This window comes from Petromyzon marinus, unplaced genomic scaffold (genome assembly GCF_048934315.1).
Source record: "Petromyzon marinus isolate PM22_M1 ecotype Great Lakes invasive population unplaced genomic scaffold, UKy_Petmar_22M1.pri1.0 PM_Scaffold_72, whole genome shotgun sequence".
Classification (NCBI taxonomy): domain Eukaryota; kingdom Metazoa; phylum Chordata; class Hyperoartia; order Petromyzontiformes; family Petromyzontidae; genus Petromyzon; species Petromyzon marinus.
The window spans coordinates 299,247-317,867 of NW_027423680.1; positions in this window are offsets into that span (position 1 = coordinate 299,247).

Below are 18,621 nucleotides of genomic sequence, written 5' to 3' on the forward strand. Positions count from 1 at the left end.
TAGTGTATAACAGTGTGTAGGAGTGTAGTGTGTAACAGTGTGTAGGAGTGTAGTGTATAACAGTGTGTAGGAGTGTAGTGTGTAACAGTGTGTAGGAGTGTAGTGTATAACAGTGTGTAGGAGTGTAGTGTATAACAGTGTGTAGGAGTGTAGTGTATAACAGTGTGTAGGAGTGTAGTGTATAACACTGTGTAGGAGCGTAGTGTATAACAGTGTGTTGGAGTGTAGTGTATAACAGTGTGTAGGAGTGTAGTGTATATATGTGTGTAGGAGTGTAGTGTATAACAGCGTGTATGAGTGTAGTGTATAACAGTGTGTAGGAGTGTAGTGTAAAACAGTGTGTAGGAGTGTAGTGTATAACAGTGTGTAGGAGTGTAGTGTATAACACTGTGTAGGAGTGTAGTTTATAACAGTGTGTAGGATTGTAGTGTATAAAAGTGTGTAGGAGTGTAGTGTATAACAGTGTGTAGGAGTGTAGTGTATAACAGTGTGTAGGAGTGTAGTGTAAAACAGTGTGTAGGATTGTAGTGTATAACACTGTGTAGGAGTGTAGTGTATAACAGTGTGTAGGAGTGTAGTGTATAACAGTGTGTAGGAGGGTAGTGTATAACAGTGTGTATAAGTGTAGTGTATAAAAGTGTGTAGGATTGTAGTGTATAAATGTGTAGGAGTGTAGTGTATAACAGTGTGTAGGAATGTAGTGTATAACAGTGTGTAGGAGTGTAGTGTATAACAGTGTGTAGGAGTGTAGTGTATAACAGTGTGTAGGAGTGTAGTGTATAACAGTGTGTAGGAGTGTAGTGTATAACAGTGTGTAGGAGTGTAGTGTATAACAGTGTGTAGGAGTGTAGTGTATACCAGTGTGTAGGAGTGTAGTGTATAACAGTGTGTAGGAGTGTAGTGTATAACAGTGTGTAGGAATGTAGTGTATAACAGTGTGTAGGAGTGTAGTGTATAACAGTGTGTAGGAGTGTAGTGTATAACAGTGTGTAGGAGTGTAGTGTATAACAGTGTGTAGGAGTGTAGTGTATAACAGTGTGTAGGAGTGTAGTGTATAACAGTGTGTAGAAGTGTAGTGTATAACAGTGTATAGGAGTGTAGTGTATAACAGTGTGTAGGAGTGTAGTGTGTAACAGTGTGTAAGAGTGTAGTGTATAACAGTGTGTAGGAGTGTAGTGTATAACAGTGTGTAGGAGTGTAGTGTATAACAGTGTGTAGGAGTGTATTGTATAACAGTGTGTATGAGTGTAGTGTATAATAGTGTGCAGGAGTGTAGTGTATAACAGTGTGGAGGAGTGTAGTGTATAAGTGTGTAGGAGTGTAGTGTAAAACAGTGTGTAGGAGTGTAGTGTATAACAGTGTGTAGAAGTGTAGTGTATAACAGTGTGTAGGAGTGTATTGTATAACAGTGTGTAGGAGTGTAGTGTATAACAGTGTGTAGGAGTGTAGTGTATAACAGTGTGTAGGAGTGTAGTGTATAACAGTGTGTAGGAGTGTAGTGTATAACAGTGTGTAGGAGTGTAGTGTAAAACAGTGTGTAGGAGTGTAGTGTGTAACAGTGTGTAGGATTGTAGTGTATAACAGTGTGTAGGAGTGTAGTGTATAACACTGTATAGGAGTGTAGTGTATAACTGTGTAGGAGTGTAGTGTATAACAATGTGTAGGAGTGTAGTGTATAACAGTGTGTAGGAGTGTAGTGTATAACAGTGTGTAGTAGTGTAGGGTATAACAGTGTGTAGGAGTGTAGTGTGTAACAGTGTGTAGGAGTGTAGTGTATAACAGTGTGTAGGAGTGTAGTGTGTAACAGTGTGTAGGAGTGTAGTGTATAACAGTGTGTAGGAGTGTAGTGTATAACAGTGTGTAGGAGTGTAGTGTATAACAGTGTGTAGGAGTGTAGTGTATAAGTGTGTAGGAGTGTAGTTTATAACAGTGTGTAGGAGTGTAATGTATAAAAGTGTGTAGGAGTGTAGTGTATAACAGTGTGTAGGAGTGTAGTGTATAACAGTGTGTAGGAGTGTAGTGTATAACAGTGTGTAGGAGTGTAGTGTATAACAGTGTGTAGGAGTGTAGTGTATAACAGTGTGTAGGAGTGTAGTGTATAAGTGTGTAGGTTTGTAGTGTATAACAGTGTGTTGGAGTGTAGTGTATAACAGTGTGTAGGAGTGTAGTGTATAACAGCGTGTATGAGTGTAGTGTATAACAGTGTGTAGAAGTGTAGTGTATAACAGTGTGTAGGAGTGTAGTGTATAACAGTGTGTAGGAGTGTAGTGTATAACAGTGTGTAGGAGTGTAGTGTGTAACAGTGTGTAGGAGTGTAGTGTATAACAGTGTGTAGGAGTGTAGTGTGTAACAGTGTGTAGGAGTGTAGTGTATAACAGTGTGTAGGAGTGTAGTGTATAACAGTGTGTAGGAGTGTAGTGTATAACAGTGTGTAGGAGTGTAGTGTAAAACAGTGTGTAGGAGTGTAGTGTGTAACAGTGTGTAGGATTGTAGTGTATAACAGTGTGTAGGAGTGTAGTGTATAACACTGTGTAGGAGTGTAGTGTATAACTGTGTAGGAGTGTAGTGTATAACAATGTGTAGGAGTGTAGTGTATAACAGTGTGTAGGAGTGTAGTGTATAACAGTGTGTAGTAGTGTAGTGTATAACAGTGTGTAGGAGTGTAGTGTGTAACAGTGTGTAGGAGTGTAGTGTATAACAGTGTGTAGGAGTGTAGTGTGTAACAGTGTGTAGGAGTGTAGTGTATAACAGTGTGTAGGAGTGTAGTGTATAACAGTGTGTAGGAGTGTAGTGTATAACAGTGTGTAGGAGTGTAGTGTATAAGTGTGTAGGAGTGTAGTTTATAACAGTGTGTAGGAGTGTAATGTATAAAAGTGTGTAGGAGTGTAGTGTATAACAGTGTGTAGGAGTGTAGTGTATAACAGTGTGTAGGAGTGTAGTGTATAACAGTGTGTAGGAGTGTAGTGTATAACAGTGTGTAGGAGTGTAGTGTATAACATTGTGTAGGAGTGTAGTGTATAAGTGTGTAGGAGTGTAGTGTATAACAGTGTGTTGGAGTGTAGTGTATAACAGTGTGTAGGAGTGTAGTGTGTAACAGTGTGTAGGAGTGTAGTGTATAACAGTGTGTAGGAGTGTAGTGTATAACAGTGTGTAGGAGTGTAGTGTATAACAGTGTGTAGGAGTGTAGTGTATAAGTGTGTAGGAGTGTAGTTTATAACAGTGTGTAGGAGTGTAATGTATAAAAGTGTGTAGGAGTGTAGTGTATAACAGTGTGTAGGAGTGTAGTGTATAACAGTGTGTAGGAGTGTAGTGTATAACAGTGTGTAGGAGTGTAGTGTATAACAGTGTGTAGGAGTGTAGTGTATAACAGTGTGTAGGAGTGTAGTGTATAACAGTGTGTTGGAGTGTAGTGTATAACAGTGTGTAGGAGTGTAGTGTATAACAGCGTGTATGAGTGTAGTGTATAACAGTGTGTAGAAGTGTAGTGTATAACAGTGTGTAGGAGTGTAGTGTATAACAGTGTGTAGGAGTGTAGTGTATAACAGTGTGTATGAGTGTAGTGTATAACAGTGTGTAGGAGTGTAGTGTATAACAGCGTGTATGAGTGTAGTGTATAACAGTGTGTAGGAGTGTAGTGTAAAACAGTGTGTAGGAGTGTAGTGTAAAACAGTGTGTAGGAGTGTAGTGTATAACAGTGTGTAGGAGTCTAGTGTATAACAGTGTGTAGGAGTGTAGTGTATAACAGTGTGTAGGAGTGTATTGTATAAGTGTGTAGGAGTGTAGTGTATCACAGTGTGTATGAGTGTATTGTATAACAGTGTGTAGGAGTGTAGTGTATAACAGTGTGTATGAGTGTATTGTATAACAGTGTGTATGAGTGTAGTGTAGAACAGTGTGTAGGAGTGTAGTGTATAACACTGTGTTGGAGTGTAGTGTATAAGTGTGTATGAGTGTAGTGTATAACAGTGTGTAGGAGTGTAGTGTATAACAGTGTGTATGAGTGTAGTGTATAAGTGTGTAGGAGTGTAGTGTATAAGTGTGTAGGAGTGTAGTGTATAACAGTGTGTATGAGTGTAGTGTTTAAGTGTGTAGGAGTGTAGTGTATAAGTGTGTAGGAGTGTAGTGTATAAGTGTGTAGGAGTGTAGTGTATAACAGCGTGTATGAGTGTAGTGTATAACAGTGTGTAGGAGTGTAGTGTAAAACAGTGTGTAGGAGTGTAGTGTGTAACAGTGTGTAGGAGTGTAGTGTATAACAGTGTGTAGGAGTGTAGTGTGTAACAGTGTGTAGGAGTGTAGTGTATAACAGTGTGTAGGAGTGTAGTGTATAACAGTGTGTAGGAGTGTAGTGTATAACAGTGTGTAGGAGTGTAGTGTATAAGTGTGTAGGAGTGTAGTTTATAACAGTGTGTAGGAGTGTAATGTATAAAAGTGTGTAGGAGTGTAGTGTATAACAGTGTGTAGGAGTGTAGTGTATAACAGTGTGTAGGAGTGTAGTGTATAACAGTGTGTAGGAGTGTAGTGTATAACAGTGTGTAGGAGTGTAGTGTATAACAGTGTGTAGGAGTGTAGTGTATAAGTGTGTAGGAGTGTAGTGTATAACAGTGTGTTGGAGTGTAGTGTATAACAGTGTGTAGGAGTGTAGTGTATAACAGCGAGTATGAGTGTAGTGTATAGCAGTGTGTAGAAGTGTAGTGTATAACAGTGTGTAGGAGTGTAGTGTATAACAGTGTGTAGGAGTGTAGTGTATAACAGTGTGTATGAGTGTAGTGTATAACAGTGTGTAGGAGTGTAGTGTATAACAGCGTGTATGAGTGTAGTGTATAACAGTGTGTAGGAGTGTAGTGTAAAACAGTGTGTAGGAGTGTAGTGTAAAACAGTGTGTAGGAGTGTAGTGTATAACAGTGTGTAGGAGTGTAGTGTATAACAGTGTGTAGGAGTGTAGTGTATAACAGTGTGTAGGAGTGTATTGTATAAGTGTGTAGGAGTGTAGTGTATAACAGTGTGTATGAGTGTATTGTATAACAGTGTGTAGGAGTGTAGTGTATAACAGTGTGTATGAGTGTATTGTATAACAGTGTGTATGAGTGTAGTGTAGAACAGTGTGTAGGAGTGTAGTGTATAACACTGTGTAGGAGTGTAGTGTATAAGTGTGTATGAGTGTAGTGTATAACAGTGTGTAGGAGTGTAGTGTATAACAGTGTGTATGAGTGTAGTGTATAAGTGTGTAGGAGTGTAGTGTATAAGTGTGTAGGAGTGTAGTGTATAACAGTGTGTATGAGTGTTGTGTATAAGTGTGTAGGAGTGTAGTGTGTAAGTGTGTAGGAGTGTAGTGTATAAGTGTGTAGGAGTGTAGTGTATAACAGCGTGTATGAGTGTAGTGTATAACAGTGTGTAGGAGTGTAGTGTAAAACAGTGTGTATGAGTGCAGTGTATAACAGTGTGTAGGAGTGTAGTGTATAACAGTGTATAGGAGTGTAGTGTATAACAGTGTGTAGGAGTGTAGTGTATAACAGTGTGTAGGAGTGTAGTGTATAACAGTGTGTAGGAGTGTAGTGTATAACAGTGTGTAGAAGTGTAGTGTATAACAGTGTGTAGGAGTGTAGTGTATAACAGTGTGTAGGAGTGTAGTGTATAACAGTGTGTAGGAGTGTAGTGTATAACAGTGTGTAGGAGTGTAGTGTATAAGTGTGTAGGAGTGTAGTGTATAACAGTGTGTAGCAGTGTTGTGTATAACAGTGTGTAGGAGTGTAGTGTATAACAGTGTGTAGGAGTGGTGTATAACAATGTGTAGGAGTGTAGTGTATAACAGTGTGTATGAGTGTAGTGTATAACAATGTGTAGGAGTGTAGTGTATAACAGTGTGTAGGAGTGTAGTGTATAAGTGTGTAGGAGTGTAGTGTATAACAGTGTGTAGCAGTGTTGTGTATAACAGTGTGTAGGAGTGTAGTGTATAACATAGTGGTTTGTTGAACTTCTAGCGCACCATACGTAGCCGACCGTGCTAAAATTGGAGGTGTGTGGCAATGGAAACGCAACAACAGCAGCAGCAGTTCTAAAGGAATGAGTTTGCCAATCGAGATGACGACGGCGATGTGTAAGTGTGGCGTAGCTTCACGGGGTCTTCCTCGTTGCCGAAGAGCATTCCAGACGGCCAGAGCGCAGCTGAAGGCGCCGCTCGATGCTGCGGTGGCTACGTACGGTGCGAAAGAAGTTACACGCTCACCACTCAACTCAACCCCAGCCAGTCAACTCAGCTCAGCCACTCAACTCAACCACTCAACTAAACCCCAGCAACTCAATTCAACCCCAGCCACTCAACTCAACAACTCAACTCAACCCCAGCCACTCGACTCAACCCCAGCCACTCAGCTCAGCCACTCAACTCAACCCCAGCCACTCAACTCAACCCCAGCCACTCAACTCAACCCCAGTCACTCAACTCAACCCCAGCCACTCAACTCGACCCCAGTCACTCAACCCCAGTCACTCAACTCCACTCAACTCAACCCCAGCCACTCAACTCAACTCAACCCAGCAACTCAACTCAACTCAACCCCAGCCACTCAACTCAACTCAACCCAGCCACTCAACCCCAGCCACTCAACTCATCTCAAACCAACCACTCAACTCAACCCCAGCCATTCAGCTCAACTCAGCCACTCAACTCATCTCAACCCAGCCACTCAACTCAACCCCAGCCACTCAACTCAACCCAGCCTCTTAACTCAACCCAGCCACTCAACTCAACCCCAGCCACTCAACTCAACTCAACCCAGCCACTCAACTCAAAACCAGCAACTCAACTCAACCCCAGTCACTCAACTCAACCCCAGCCACTCAACTCAACCCCAGCCACTCAACTCAACCCCAGCCACTCAACTCAACGCCATCAACTCAACTCAACCCCAGCAACTCAACTCAGCCACTCAACTCAACCCAGCCACTCAACTAAACTCAACCCAGCCACTCAACTCAACCCCAGCCACTAAACTCAACTCAACCCAACCACTCAACTCAATTCAGCCACTCAACTCAACTCAACCCCAGCCACTCAACTCAACTCAACCCCAGCCACTCAACTCAACTCAAGCCCAGCCACTCAACTCAACCCAGCCACTGAACTCCACTCAACCCCAGCCACTCAACTCAACTCCAGCCACTCAACTCAACTCAACCCCAGCCACTCAACTCAGCTCAACCCCAACCACTCAACTCAACCCCAGCCACTCAACTCAACTCAACCCAGCCACTCAACTCAACCCCAGCCACTCAACTCAACTCAGCCACTCAACTCAACCCCAGCCACTCAATTCTACTCAACCACTCAACTCAACCCCAGCCACTCAACTCAACCCCAGCCACTCAACTCAACCCAGCCTCTTAACTCAACCCAGCCACTCAACTCAACCCCAGCCACTCAACTCAACTCAACCCAGCCACTGAACTGAACTCAACCCCAGCTACTCAACTCAACCCCAGTCACTCAACTCAACCCCAGCCACTCAACTCAACCCCAGTCACTCAACTCAACCCCAGCCACTCAACTCCACTCAACTCAACCCAGCCACTCAACTCAACTCAACCCAGCAACTCAACTCAACCCCAGCCACTCAACTCAATCCAGCTACTCAACTCAACCCAGCAACTCAACTCAACCCCAGCCACTCATCTCAACCCAGCAACTCAACTCAACCCCAGCAACTCAACTCAACTCAACCCCAGCCACTCAACTCAACTCAACCCGAGCCACTCAACTCAACCCAGCCACTCAACTCAACTCAACCCCAGCCACTCAACTCAATCCAGCTACTCAACTCAACCAAGCAACTCAACTCAACCCCAGCCACTCATCTCAACCCAGCAACTCAACTCAACCCCAGCAACTCAACTCAACTCAACCCCAGCCACTCAACTCAACTCAACCCGAGCCACTCAACTCAACCCAGCCAATCAACTCAACCGAGCAACTCAACTCAACCCCAGCCACTCAACTCAGCCACTCCACTCAACCCCAGCCACTCAACTCAACTCAACCCCAGCCACTCAACTCAACCCCAGCCACTCAACTCAATCCAGCTACTCAACTCAACCCAACAACTCAACTCAACTCAACCCCAGCCACTCAACTCAACCCCAGCCACTCAACTCAACCCCAGCCACTCAACTCAACCCAGCCACTCAACTCAACTCAACCCCAGCCACTCGACTCAACCCCAGCCACTCAGCTCAGCCACTCAACTCAACCCCAGCCACTCAACTCAACCCCAGCCACTCAACTCAACCCCAGTCACTCAACTCAACCCCAGCCACTCAACTCGACCCCAGTCACTCAACTCAACCCCAGTCACTCAACTCCACTCAACTCAACCCCAGCCACTCAACTCAACTCAACCCAGCAACTCAACTCAACTCAACCCCAGCCACTCAACTCAACTCAACCCAGCCACTCAACCCCAGCCACTCAACTCATCTCAAACCAACCACTCAACTCAACCCCAGCCATTCAGCTCAACTCAGCCACTCAACTCATCTCAACCCAGCCACTCAACTCAACCCCAGCCACTCAACTCAACCCAGCCTCTTAACTCAACCCAGCCACTCAACTCAACCCCAGCCACTCAACTCAACTCAACCCAGCCACTCAACTCAAAACCAGCAACTCAACTCAACCCCAGTCACTCAACTCAACCCCAGCCACTCAACTCAACCCCAGCCACTCAACTCAACCCCAGCCACTCAACTCAACGCCATCAACTCAACTCAACCCCAGCAACTCAACTCAGCCACTCAACTCAACCCAGCCACTCAACTAAACTCAACCCAGCCACTCAACTCAACCCCAGCCACTAAACTCAACTCAACCCAACCACTCAACTCAATTCAGCCACTCAACTCAACTCAACCCCAGCCACTCAACTCAACTCAACCCCAGCCACTCAACTCAACTCAAGCCCAGCCACTCAACTCAACCCAGCCACTGAACTCCACTCAACCCCAGCCACTCAACTCAACTCCAGCCACTCAACTCAACTCAACCCCAGCCACTCAACTCAGCTCAACCCCAACCACTCAACTCAACCCCAGCCACTCAACTCAACTCAACCCAGCCACTCAACTCAACCCCAGCCACTCAACTCAACTCAGCCACTCAACTCAACCCCAGCCACTCAATTCTACTCAACCACTCAACTCAACCCCAGCCACTCAACTCAACCCCAGCCACTCAACTCAACCCAGCCTCTTAACTCAACCCAGCCACTCAACTCAACCCCAGCCACTCAACTCAACTCAACCCAGCCACTGAACTGAACTCAACCCCAGCTACTCAACTCAACCCCAGTCACTCAACTCAACCCCAGCCACTCAACTCAACCCCAGTCACTCAACTCAACCCCAGCCACTCAACTCCACTCAACTCAACCCAGCCACTCAACTCAACTCAACCCAGCAACTCAACTCAACCCCAGCCACTCAACTCAATCCAGCTACTCAACTCAACCCAGCAACTCAACTCAACCCCAGCCACTCATCTCAACCCAGCAACTCAACTCAACCCCAGCAACTCAACTCAACTCAACCCCAGCCACTCAACTCAACTCAACCCGAGCCACTCAACTCAACCCAGCCACTCAACTCAACTCAACCCCAGCCACTCAACTCAATCCAGCTACTCAACTCAACCAAGCAACTCAACTCAACCCCAGCCACTCATCTCAACCCAGCAACTCAACTCAACCCCAGCAACTCAACTCAACTCAACCCCAGCCACTCAACTCAACTCAACCCGAGCCACTCAACTCAACCCAGCCAATCAACTCAACTGAGCAACTCAACTCAACCCCAGCCACTCAACTCAGCCACTCCACTCAACCCCAGCCACTCAACTCAACTCAACCCCAGCCACTCAACTCAACCCCAGCCACTCAACTCAATCCAGCTACTCAACTCAACCCAACAACTCAACTCAACTCAACCCCAGCCACTCAACTCAACCCCAGCCACTCAACTCAACCCCAGCCACTCAACTCAACCCAGCCACTCAACTCAACTCAACCCCAGCCACTCGACTCAACCCCAGCCACTCAGCTCAGCCACTCAACTCAACCCCAGCCACTCAACTCAACCCCAGCCACTCAACTCAACCCCAGTCACTCAACTCAACCCCAGCCACTCAACTCGACCCCAGTCACTCAACTCAACCCCAGTCACTCAACTCCACTCAACTCAACCCCAGCCACTCAACTCAACTCAACCCAGCAACTCAACTCAACTCAACCCCAGCCACTCAACTCAACTCAACCCAGCCACTCAACCCCAGCCACTCAACTCATCTCAAACCAACCACTCAACTCAACCCCAGCCATTCAGCTCAACTCAGCCACTCAACTCATCTCAACCCAGCCACTCAACTCAACCCCAGCCACTCAACTCAACCCAGCCTCTTAACTCAACCCAGCCACTCAACTCAACCCCAGCCACTCAACTCAACTCAACCCAGCCACTCAACTCAAAACCAGCAACTCAACTCAACCCCAGTCACTCAACTCAACCCCAGCCACTCAACTCAACCCCAGCCACTCAACTCAACCCCAGCCACTCAACTCAACGCCATCAACTCAACTCAACCCCAGCAACTCAACTCAGCCACTCAACTCAACCCAGCCACTCAACTAAACTCAACCCAGCCACTCAACTCAACCCCAGCCACTCAACTCAACTCAACCCAGCCACTCAACTCAATTCAGCCACTCAACTCAACTCAACCCCAGCCACTCAACTCAACTCAACCCCAGCCACTCAACTCAACTCAAGCCCAGCCACTCAACTCAACCCAGCCACTGAACTCCACTCAACCCCAGCCACTCAACTCAACTCCAGCCACTCAACTCAACTCAACCCCAGCCACTCAACTCAGCTCAACCCCAACCACTCAACTCAACCCCAGCCACTCAACTCAACTCAACCCAGCCACTCAACTCAACCCCAGCCACTCAACTCAACTCAGCCACTCAACTCAACCCCAGCCACTCAATTCTACTCAACCACTCAACTCAACCCCAGCCACTCAACTCAACCCCAGCCACTCAACTCAACCCAGCCTCTTAACTCAACCCAGCCACTCAACTCAACCCCAGCCACTCAACTCAACTCAACCCAGCCACTGAACTGAACTCAACCCCAGCTACTCAACTCAACCCCAGTCACTCAACTCAACCCCAGCCACTCAACTCAACCCCAGTCACTCAACTCAACCCCAGCCACTCAACTCCACTCAACTCAACCCAGCCACTCAACTCAACTCAACCCAGCAACTCAACTCAACCCCAGCCACTCAACTCAATCCAGCTACTCAACTCAACCCAGCAACTCAACTCAACCCCAGCCACTCATCTCAACCCAGCAACTCAACTCAACCCCAGCAACTCAACTCAACTCAACCTCAGCCACTCAACTCAACTCAACCCGAGCCACTCAACTCAACCCAGCCACTCAACTCAACTCAACCCCAGCCACTCAACTCAATCCAGCTACTCAACTCAACCCAGCAACTCAACTCAACCCCAGCCACTCATCTCAACTCAGCAACTCAACTCAACCCCAGCAACTCAACTCAACTCAACCCCAGCCACTCAACTCAACTCAACCCGAGCCACTCAACTCAACCCAGCCAATCAACTCAACCGAGCAACTCAACTCAACCCCAGCCACTCAACTCAGCCACTCCACTCAACCCCAGCCACTCAACTCAACTCAACCCCAGCCACTCAACTCAACCCCAGCCACTCAACTCAATCCAGCTACTCAACTCAACCCAGCAACTCAACTCAACTCAACCCCAGCCACTCAACTCAACCCCAGCCACTCAACTCAACCCCAGCCACTCAACTCAACCCAGCCACTCAACTCAACTCAACCCTAGCCACTCAACTCAACCCCAGCCACTCAACTCAACTTAGTCACTCAACTCAACTCAACCCCAGCCACTCAACCCCAGCCACTCAACTCAACCCCAGCCACTCAACTCAACCTAGCCACTCAACTCAACTCAACCCCAGCCACTCAACTCAATCCAGCTACTCAACTCAACTCAGCCACTCAACTCAAACCCAGCCACTCAACTTAACCCCAGCCACTCAACTCAACCCAGCCACTCAACTCAACTCAACCCTAGCCACTCAACTCAACCCCAGCCACTCAACTCAACCTAGTCACTCAACTCAACTCAACCCCAGCCACTCAACCCCAGCCACTCAACTCAACCCCAGCCACTCAACTCAACCTAGCCACTCAACTCAACTCAACCCCAGCCACTCAACTCCACTCAACCCCAGCCACTCAAATCAACCCCAGCCACTCAACTCAACTCAACCCAGCCACTCAACTCAACCCCAGCCACTCAACTCAACCCAGCCTATTAACTCAACCCAGCCACTCAACTCAACCCCAGCCACTCAACTCAACTCAGCCACTCAAATCAACTAAACCCAGCCACTCAGCTCAACTCAGCCACTCAACTCAACCCAGCCACTCAACTCAACCCCAGCCACTCAACCCAGCCTCTTAACTCAACCCAGCCACTCAAATCAACCCCAGCCACTCAACTCAACTCAACCCAGCCACTCAACTCAACTCAACAACTCAACTCAACCCCAGCCACTGAACTGAACTCAACCCCAGCCACTCAACTCAAAACCAGCAACTCAACTCAACCCCAGCCACTCAACTCAACCCCAGCCACTCAACTCAACCCCAGCCACTCAACTCAACGCCATCAACTCAACTCAACCCCAGCAACTCAACTCAGCCACTCAACTCAGTTCAGCCACTCAACTCAACTCAACCCCAGCCACTCAACTCAACTCAACCCCAGCCACTCAACTCAACTCCAGCCACTCAACTCAACTCAACCCCAGCCACTCAACTCAACTCAACCCAGCCACTCAACTCAACCCCAGCCACTCAAATCAACCCCAGCCACTCAACTCAACTCAACCCAGCCAAACAACTCAACTCAACAACTCAACTCAACCCCAGCCACTGAACTGAACTCAACCCCAGCCACTCAACTCAAAACCAGCAACTCAACTCAACCCCAGCCACTCAACTCAACCCCAGCCACTCAACTCAACCCCAGCCACTCAACTCAACGCCATCAACTCAACTCAACCCCAGTAACTCAACTCAGCCACTCAACTCAATTCAGCCACTCAACTCAACTCAACCCCAGCCACTCAACTCAACTCAACCCCAGCCACTCAACTCAACTCCAGCCACTCAACTCAACCCCAGCCACTCAACTCAACTCAACCCAGCCACTCAACTCAACCCCAGCCACTCAACTCAACTCAACCCAGCCACTCAACTCAACCCCAGCCACTCAACTCAACCCCAGCCACTCAACTCAACTCAACCCCAGCCACTCAACTCAACTCAACCCCAGCCACTCAACTCAACCCAGCCACTCAACTCAACCCAGCCACTCAACTCAACTCAACCCAGTCACTGAACTCACTCAACCCAGCCACTCAACTCAACCCCAGCCACGCAACTCAATCTAGCCACTCAACTCAACTCAACCCTAGCCACTCAACTAAACTCAACCCAGCCACTCAAATCAACCCCAGCCACGCAACTCAATCTAGCCACTCAACTCAACTCAACCCCAGCCATTCAACTCAACCCCGCCTCTTAACTCAACCCCAGCCACGCAACTCAACCCAGCCACTCAACTCAACTCAACCCCAGCCGCTCAACTCAACCCAGCCACTCAACCCAACCCCAGCCACTCAACTAAACTCAACCTAGCCACTCAACTCAACCCCAGCCACGCAACTCAATCTAGCCACTCAACTCAACTCAACCCCAGCCATTCAAGTCAACTCAACCCAGTCACTCAACTCACTCAACCCAGCCACTCAACTCAACCCCAGCCACGCAACTCAATCTAGCCACTCAACTCAACTCAACCCTAGCCACTCAACTAAACTCAACCCCAGCCACTCAACTCAACTCCAGCCACTCAACTCAACTCAACCCCAGCCACTCAAATCAACTCAACTCAGCCACTCAACTCAACCCCAGCCACTCAAATCAACCCCAGCCACTCAACTCAACTCAACCCAGCCAAACAACTCAACTCAACAACTCAACTCAACCCCAGCCACTGAACTGAACTCAACCCCAGCCACTCAACTCAAAACCAGCAACTCAACTCAACCCCAGCCACTCAACTCAACCCCAGCAACTCAACTCAACCCCAGCCACTCAACTCAACGCCATCAACTCAACTCAACCCCAGCAACTCAACTCAGCCACTCAACTCAATTCAGCCACTCAACTCAACTCAACCCTAGCCACTCAACTAAACTCAACGCAGCCACTCAACCCAACCCCAGCCACTCAACTAAACTCAACCCAGCCACTCAAATCAACCCCAGCCACGCAACTCAATCTAGCCACTCAACTCAACTCAACCCCAGCCATTCAACTCAACCCCGCCTCTTAACTCAACCCAGCCACTCAACTCAATCCCAGCCACTCAACTCAACCCCAGCCACTCAACTCTGCCACTAAACTCACCTCAACCCAGCCATTCAACTCAACTCAACCCAGCCACTCAACTCAACTCAGTCACTCAACTCAACCCCGCAACTCAACCCAGTCACACAAATCAAACCAGCCACTCAACTCCACTCAACCCCAGCCACTCAACTCAACTCAACCCAGCCACTCAACTCAACCCCAGCCACTCAACTCAACCCCAGCCACTCAACTCAACTCAACCCAGCCACTCAACTCAACCCCAGCCACGCAACTCAATCTAGCCACTCAACTGAACTCAACCCCAGCCATTCAACTCAACTCAACCCAGCCACTAAACTCAACTCAGCCACTAAACTCAACCGAACCCAGCCATTCAACTCAACCCTGCCACTCAACCCCAGCCACTCAACTCAACCCCAGCCACTCAACTCAACCTAGCCACTCAACTCAACTCAACCCCAGCCACTCAACTCCACTCAACCCCAGCCACTCAACTCAAAACCAGCAACTCAACTCAACCCCAGTCACTCAACTCAACCCCAGCCACTCAACTCAACCCCAGCCACTCACCTCAACGCCATCAACTCAACTCAACCCCAGCAACTCAACTCAGCCACTCAACTCAACCCAGCCACTCAACTAAACTCAACCCAGCCACTCGACTCAACCCCAGCAACTCAACCCCAGCCACTCAACTCAACTCAACTCAACCCCAGCCACTCAACTCAACCCAAGCCCAGCCACTCAACTCAACCCAGCCACTGAACTCCACTCAACCCCAGCCACTCAACTCAACTCCAGCCACTCAACTAAACTCAACCCCAGCCACTCAACTCAACCCAGTCACTCAACTCACTCAACCCAGCCACTCAACTCAACTCAACCCAGCCACTCAACTCAACTCAACCCAGCCACTCCTCTCAACCCAGCCACTCAACTCAACTCAACCCAGCCACTCAACTCAACTCAACCCCAGCCACTCAACTCAACTCAACCCCAGCCACTCAACTCAACCCAGCCACTCAACTCACTCAACCCAGCCACTCAACTCAAACCCAGCCACGCAACGCAATCTAGCCACTCAACTCAACTCAACCCCAGCCACTCAACTCAACTCAACCCCAGCCACTCAACTCAACTCAGCCACTAAACTCAACCGAACCCAGCCATTCAACTCAACCCTAGCCACTCAACTCAACCCCAGCCACTCAACTCAACCCAGCCTCTTAACTCAACCCAGCCACTCAACTCAACCCCAGCCACTCAACTCAACTCAGCCACTCAAATCAACTCAACCCAGCCACTCAGCTCAACTCAGCCACTCAACTCAACTCAACCCAGCCACTCAACTCAACCCCAGCCACTCAACCCAGCCTCTTAACTCAACCCAGCCACTCAAATCAACCCCAGCCACTCAACTCAACTCAACCCAGCCACTCAACTCAACTCAACAACTCAACTCAACCCCAGCCACTGAACTGAACTCAACCCCAGCCACTCAACTCAAAACGAGCAACTCAACTCAACCCCAGCCACTCAACTCAACCCCAGCCACTCAACTCAACCCCAGCCACTCAACTCAACGCCATCAACTCAACTCAACCCCAGCAACTCAACTGAGCCACTCAACTCAACCCAGCCACTCAACTAAACTCAACCCAGTCACTCAGCTCAACCCAGCCACTCAACTCAACCGAACCCAGCCATTCAACTCAACCCTAGCCACTCAACTCAACCCCAGCCACTCAACTCAACCCAGCCTCTTAACTCAACCCAGCCACTCAACTCAACCCCAGCCACTCAACTCAACTCAGCCACTCAAATCAACTCAACCCAGCCACTCAGCTCAACTCAGCCACTCAACTCAACTCAACCCAGCCACTCAACTCAACCCCAGCCACTCAACCCAGCCTCTTAACTCAACCCAGCCACTCAAATCAACCCCAGCCACTCAACTCAACTCAACCCAGCCACTCAACTCAACTCAACAACTCAACTCAACCCCAGCCACTGAACTGAACTCAACCCCAGCCACTCAACTCAAAACGAGCAACTCAACTCAACCCCAGCCACTCAACTCAACCCCAGCCACTCAACTCAACCCCAGCCACTCAACTCAACGCCATCAACTCAACTCAACCCCAGCAACTCAACTCAGCCACTCAACTCATTTCAGCCACTCAACTCAACTCAACCCCAGCCACTCAACTCAACTCAACCCCAGCCACTCAACTCAACTCCAGCCACTCAACTCAACTCAACCCAGCCACTCAACTCAACCCCAGCCACTCAAATCAACCCCAGCCACTCAACTCAACTCAACCCAGCCAAACAACTCAACTCAACAACTCAACTCAACCCCAGCCACTGAACTGAACTCAACCCCAGCCACTCAACTCAAAACCAGCAACTCAACTCAACCCCAGCCACTCAACTCAACCCCAGCCACTCAACTCAACGCCATCAACTCAACTCAACCCCAGCAACTCAACTCAGCCACTCAACTCAATTCAGCCACTCAACTCAACTCAACCCCAGCCACTCAACTCAACTCAACCCCAGCCACTCAACTCAACTCCAGCCACTCAACTCAACTCAACCCTAGCCACTCAACTAAACTCAACGCAGCCACTCAACCCAACCCCAGCCACTCAACTAAACTCAACCCAGCCACTCAAATCAACCCAAGCCACGCAACTCAATCTAGCCACTCAACTCAACTCAACCCCAGCCATTCAACTCAACCCCGCCTCTTAACTCAACCCAGCCACTCAACTCAACCCCAGCCACTCAACTCAACCCCAGCCACTCAACTCTGCCACTAAACTCACCTCAACCCAGCCATTCAACTCAACTCAACCCAGCCACTCAACTCAACTCAGTCACTCAACTCAACCCCGCAACTCAACCCAGTCACACAAATCAAACCAGCCACTCAACTCCACTCAACCCCAGCCACTCAACTCAACTCAACCCAGCCACTCAACTCAACCCCAGCCACTCAACTCAACCCCAGCCACTCAACTCAACTCAACCCAGCCACTCAACTCAACCCCAGCCACGCAACTCAATCTAGCCACTCAACTGAACTCAACCCCAGCCATTCAACTCAACTCAACCCAGCCACTAAACTCAACTCAGCCACTAAACTCAACCGAACCCAGCCATTCAACTCAACCCCGCCACTCAACCCCAGCCACTCAACTCAACCCCAGCCACTCAACTCAACCTAGCCACTCAACTCAACTCAACCCCAGCCACTCAACTCCACACAACCCCAGCCACTCAACTCAAAACCAGTAACTCAACTCAACCCCAGTCACTCAACTCAACCCCAGCCCCTCAACTCAACCCCAGCCACTCACCTCAACGCCATCAACTCAACTCAACCCCAGCAACTCAACTCAGCCACTCAACTCAACCCAGCCACTCAACTAAACTCAACCCAGCCACTCGACTCAACCCCAGCAACTCAACCCCAGCCACTCAACTCAACTCAACCCAGCCACTCAACTCAATTCAGCCACTCAACTCAACTCAACCCCAGCCACTCAACTCAACTCAACCCCAGCCACTCAACTCAACTCAAGCCCAGCCACTCAACTCAACCCAGCCACTGAACTCCACTCAACCCCAGCCACTCAACTCAACTCCAGCCACTCAACTAAACTCAACCCCAGCCACTCAACTCAACCCAGTCACTCAACTCAACTCAACCCAGCCACTCAACTCAACTCAACTCAGCCACTCCTCTCAACCCCAGCCACTCAACTCAACTCAACCCAGCCACTCAACTCAACCCCAGCCACTCAACTCAACCCAGCCACTCAACTCAACTCAACCCAGCCACTCAACTCAACTCAGTCACTCAACTCAACCCCGCAACTCAACCCAGTCACACAAATCAAACCAGCCACTCAACTCCACTCAACCCCAGCCACTCAACTCAACTCAACCCAGCCACTCAACTCAACCCCAGCCACTCAACTCAACTCAACCCAGCCACTCAACTCAACTCAACCCAGCCACTCAACTCAACCCCAGCCACGCAACTCAATCTAGCCACTCAACTGAACT